Genomic DNA, 6,000 nt, shown 5'->3' on the forward strand with positions numbered 1-6,000 from the left:
TTTGTAAAACATACAGATCCTTGGACTGTGGGGCCAGACAGCTGCATCCCTTCGGCGTGGGGATCCCTGGTCTTCGTTTGTGTTCCCTGGTCCTCACGCCTTTGTGGCTGGACTTGGCCCCGTGCCTCAGGGAAACTTGGGCTCCTGGCTGGTGATGGTAACGCCAGCTGTTTGGGTCAGAGCTGCTGTGCCAGGAGGAGACGCGGTCGGTTAAAGCCCAAACCCCCCGCGCCTGGCGAGGCGGGGAGAGGCTGTGGCCTGTGGCCAAGAGGCTTTCTTTGTGCAAGTGCTGGACAGGAACGCTGGTTCTTGCCCACGTGTGCAGCCCTGCTCCGGGCAGAATCGAGGCCATTCCTCTGGCTCTTTTAGGACGAAGTTTTACCGGAAGCAGTCAGTTTCCTCCTTGGCCCGTGCCTGCCGCTTTCTGATCCCTGACAATCTGGGTACTGTTCACCGGTCATAAGACGCCGTCTCAGGCTGTATTAATATGTTTTGGATAGAAACTCACCTCTTAGCTAATAAGAGATGAGTACAGGGAAATCATTACTTATGGCTGAGTGCTAACTACAATTTAAAACACCACGATGGAGTTCCTGCTCTGGTGCAACAGGGTTGGTGGCGTCTCTGCCCCACCACGACCCAGGTTCGAGCCCTGGCCTGGCACAGTGGGTTAAGGATCCGGCATTGCTGCAGCTGCGGTGCAGGTCGCAGCTGTGCCTTGAATCTGATCTCTGGCCTGGGAACTCCATGTGTTATGGCGCAGCCAAAAAAGAAAAAACAAACAAAACCACATTACTCCTGAATCCGTAAATTTAAATGCCGTATTCGCGAAGGAGCTTGGAATAAGTTATTTTTGTGTCTGTCTAATAAATCACAGCCAGAAATGATTTAGGTTCAGGAGTACTTGACATTTCTTTTCTTCTTCTTCTTCTTTTTTTTTTGTCTTTTTGTCTTTCCTAGGGCCACACCCGCGGCATATGGAGGTTCCCAGGCTAGGGGTCGAATCGGAGCTGTAGCTGCTGGTCTACACCACAACCACAGCAACGGTGGGATCTGAGCCGCGTCTGCGACCTACACTACACCACAGCTCATGGCAACGCCGGATCCTTAACCCACCGAGCGAGGCCAGGGATCGAACCCGCAACCTCATGCTTCCTAGTCGGATTCGTTAACCACTGAGCCACGATGGGAACTCCCGGGAGTACTTGACGTTTCTGAGGTGGGCTAACTAACCATGGGGTGTCCGAGGCTGTGGTATCAGCTTTGAAGAGGTTCTTGGCGGTGATTCCCGTTAATTAACTCCTCATCCTGCTGTGTTTTCCCGCTGTGCTCTGACGTCCGAGTGGTTCAGGGCGTCCTGTCACCTCCCCAGCCCCTTCGCTCTCACAATGACCCAAAAGGGCCAGCGTCCGGCTCTCGCATCAGCATTCACCTAAGTGTCCCCGGCCGTGGGGAAACCATGGCAACGGCGGTCCTGGCAGCCGGGAGGTGGTTCGCTGGGCCACCTCGGGTCCCCTCGGGACGGGGGAGGGCGGGCTTCCCCTGCTGGAGAGAGGGGGTGGGCGTGCAGGACCCCAGACAGGCTGGAGGAGGGCCCAGGGGTGGGACCGCAGGATCAGGGAGCACAGAGGCGCTGGCGAGAGAGACTGGGCATAACCCTGGGGTCACACTGTCTCTCGGTTTATAGGAAACTTGAGCCTGGAAGATATTAAATGGCACCACAAACGTGCAGTCAGCAAAGCTGAGGCTGTGACCTGCTCTGGGAGACAGTGACCCAGATGCTGAGGAAAAGAAACCGGCAAGAAAATAAAAAGGGCTGGAGGGGAACCCACAGCTTAAAGAGGCCTAAGACCCATGAACCAGGACTTCCCTGAAGGCTCGGTGGTTAAGGATGCGGCCTTGTCACTGCTGTGGCGTAGGTTCGATCTCTGGCCTGGGAACTTCCACAGGCTCAGACGCAGCCAAAAAATAAGAGAGAGAGAGAGATAGAGACACATTAACCAATTGCAGCATTTGGATTTCCTTGATTCCGAGGTGAGGGAATCACTGTTTATTTTATTTATTTTTGCCTTTTCTAGGGCTGCTCCCAGGGCATATGGAGGTTCCCAGGCTAGGGGACCACCGGCCTACACCAGAGCCACAGCAACGTGGGATCCAAGCCGCGTCTGCTACCTACACCATAGCTCATGGCAACGCCGGATCCCTAACCCACAGAGCAAGGCCAGGGACCGAACCCGCAACCTCATGGTTCCTAGTCGGATTCGTTAACCACTGCGCCACGACGGGAACTCCGGGAAGCGATGTTTAAAAAGAAGGGAACACTTGTTTCTGGGAAGATGGTTGATGTACTTGTTCCTATTCTTCTGGCCAAAGGCAACTAAACGCCCTGGAAATTCTGTAAGAACTCACGTAAACAGGCTCGAGAGCTGGAAAGAAGGACGCCGAGCAGGTGGGGCCCTCGGGCAAACCCTTTGAGCGTTGGCAAGGCTGCTCCCTGGCCCTGGGGTGATTGGGGCCGATGGCTAATGGCCCACAAGGGGAGCGCCCGATAAAAGAGGCAGCTGGGGTGCAGGTTTCGGTTTGGCCGGTGGGCACGTGAAAGTGCACTTTACAGAAGGGTTGTTTCCTGTCTAGGAATTAGCCGTGGGGGAGGGCAGTCTCCCAGCATTAGTAAGGCCCCAGACATCAAAACATCAGAATGAAAAGGCATGCTTAATACACGGGCCATTCAAAAAACCTCAGCACCTTTAAAATAACTGAAATAATCAAGAGTGTTCTCTGATCACAGTGGCATCAAAGCGGACATCAGTAATTATTCATCAGTAATAAGTAGAAAGAAAGAAAACAGGAAGATCTCGGAACACTCGGAAGCTAAGCACACTTGTAAATAAACCGCAGGTCAATACATTGTATTGAATGAAAATAAAAATCTAACATGTTAGAATTCGTGGAACACCGAAGGAGCGTGACAGGGGAATTACAGCACTGCACACACTCGCATGAGAGAAGAAGAAAAGAGTCTATCAATAACCTACGCTCCCACTTCAAGAATCTAGAAGGAGACATTCAAAATAAGCCCAAAGCAAAGAGAAGGAAGAAAGTAATAAAGAAAAGAGCAGAAATCAGTTAAATTGAAAAACAAAACAAAGCAAAAAACCCCAAATGGATGAAACAGAGTTGGTTCTTTGAAAAGATCAATAAAGTTGATGCCTCTTCAGGAAGACGGACACAGAGGAAAAAGAGAGAGAGAAGTCGTAAATTCACAATATCAGCATGCATCACTACAGACCCTGCAGACAGCAAAAGGATAATAAGGGAGACTATTTGAAGAGCCTTGTAACTATTAAGGATATTGAATTTTTAAAAGAGAAACTCTCAAGACATGTCCTGCCCCGATGGTTTCACTGGGGGGTTCTCCCGCACGTTTAACGGATCACACCTGTTCTGCAGGATCTCTTCTAGTAGACACAAGAGGCAAGAACACTCCTCCATTCATTCTGGGGTGCTAGTATTACCCTGACACCCGAACCAGACAAAGTCAATGCAAAACAAAGCCTACAGACCAATGTCACTCACGAATATAGACGTAAAAAGTCTTAAATATTAATGGGTGAAATTCAATCATATATAAAAAGAACTACACACCATGACCAAGCAAGGTTCATTTCAAGAATGCAAGGTTGGTGGAGTTCCCTTCCTGGCTCAGCAGTTAACGAACCTGACCAGGATCCATGAGGATGCGGGTTCGATCCCTGGCCTTCCTCAGTGGGCTAAGCATCCGGCCTTGCCACGAGCTGAAAAAAAAATTGAAGAAAAGAAAAAAGTGGGAGGAATCACTCTAGCAGATTCAGGACTGATTTATACAAGTAATTTGTTATTGATTTTTTAGTGATTAATTATTTTTATTGATTATTAATTTTGTAGTGATTATTTATACAGTAATCAGACGGTGGTGCTGGTGGGAGGGAGGAACTGAGAGCAGTGGAGCGGAACGGTGAACCCAGGAAGACCCCCCATGAAAACGTGCCCACTTGGTTTTTAACCAAGTGCAAACAGTTTCACTGGCGGGAAGAGTACCTTCCATCACATGGTGCTCGAGCAGCCGGACGTCCACAGGCAGCAAGTGACCCTCCACTTAAGTCCCAGGCCTTTTATAGAAATGGGTGCAAAATGGATAGACCACAGGCTGCAGCGTAAAGCTTAAACCTACACAGCTTTTAGAAAGAAAAAAATAGGAGAAAATCTGGGGTCTAGGGCTAGGCAAAGTGTTCTTAGACTGGACATCGAAGCCACGCTCCATCACATGTTTTAAAATGATAAATCGGACTTCATTAAAGTGAAAAGCTGTTGCTTTGCAAAAGACCCTGTTAAGAAGCTGAAAAGAAAAGCCACAGAGCGAGAAGTCTTGACAGACCACCAGCTTTGCGCACGTACTCCCATCTGCAGACTGTAAAGCAAAACAATCCGAGAAAAGCAAACAATCCGAGAAGGGGCGAGAGACGCCAGGAGGACCTTAACCCGTGAGAAGGGCTTCAGGTTCCTTCGCCACAGGCTCGTGCGCCCCCAGCGCACCTGTCCGAATGGCCAAAGTGACGACCAGTGACCACACCAAGCTCTGGCGAGGCCCGGAGAGACGCGGTCGCTCCCGTGGTGCCGCTGGGGCTGCGCGATGGGGCGGCTGCTCTGGAACACGGTTTGGCGGGCTCTCCCTTGACACGCAGAGCGGCACCGGGCCACCCAGCAGTGGGAACAAACCCTTGCCGCCGCGACGTGTGTGACTCGCGACTCTCCGGAGAATTACACCCAGGAGAGAATCCAGTCCCAGAGGCTGCACGCGGCATGATTCCTTTCATGTAACGTTCCTGACACGATAAAATCAGGGAAACGTGAGCAGACTGGTGGTGGCCAGGAGGTAGGGAGGGCTGTGGTGGGCGGGTCAGCGTGGGAGGGTCTGGCTGTGTGCATCAGGGGACCGCCAGGAGTCGGTCACTGCCCCCCCCCCCCCGGTGATGGGACAGTCCGTACGGATCTTGACTATATCATAGGTTTGTGAGATGTTACCAGTGCAGGAGGCTGTACCAAGAGCCTGTGGGGACCTCTGTGTCACTTCTCACACCGACACCGGCAGCTACACGTATCTCAAAGGAACACGTTAAAAAGAACAATCTTTACAAGACAATGGGGGAATTACGATCACAGACTGGCTTTTCGAGTGTGATGGTGGCGTCGTGTTTTTGATTGAAAAGGTTGGTCTTTGCTCTTAGAAGACTCATGTGGAAAGGTTTACAGATGGGTATGGGTTTTGCCTTCGAGCCATCTAGGCTGCGGGCTGGACAGGTGAGCTTCCCCTGGGAAAAGCAGGGGCTGGGAGGAGCTGGTGGGCTTCTGGGCTCTGCCGGTCACAGGTGGTGGCCCCGACCCGGCTCTGGGGAGCCGACCCCACACAGTCAGTCTGCCTTGACCCTGGCTCTGCCTCTTATTTGAGTGCTGAGTGTCACCTCTCTGAGTCTGGGGCTAACATCTGGCAAGGAAGGGGGTAGGGTGAGGACAGGGAGGGTCTCCCCCGGCCCCCGGCTCTGGGGGTGGGGACTCCAGTGCAGCAGGCCCAGAGGGGCAGTGTCTGGGAATCAGAAAGCTGACCACAGAGGAACCGTCGGTGCTCGGGCTGGCAGGGGGCAGCTGGGCCCGGATGGAGGTGCACACACTTGGGGAGGGGGGCTGAGTGTGGCCTCACACCGGCCTGGATGGGCGGAGAGACAGCTCCAGGGGAGGTGCCGGCTGTGCGGATGGGAAGGGGCGGCAGGACCCCTCCAAGGCGGTGGGGGTCCTACCGAGGCTGTTTTGTCCCTGAGACCTGTTTGAACAACCCCTTAAAAGACCATCTGGGCCGACCAGGAATTACCGCAGCTGACTAGCTTCTCAGTGCGATGGGATCGCGGTTTGTTTTAAACGGTTAGTCCTTGGTGTTTATGGGCTGAAAAGCTATGTCTGGGATCGGCT

The sequence above is a fragment of the Sus scrofa genome, chromosome 11, assembly GCF_000003025.6.
Source record: "Sus scrofa isolate TJ Tabasco breed Duroc chromosome 11, Sscrofa11.1, whole genome shotgun sequence".
Lineage (NCBI taxonomy): Eukaryota > Metazoa > Chordata > Mammalia > Artiodactyla > Suidae > Sus > Sus scrofa.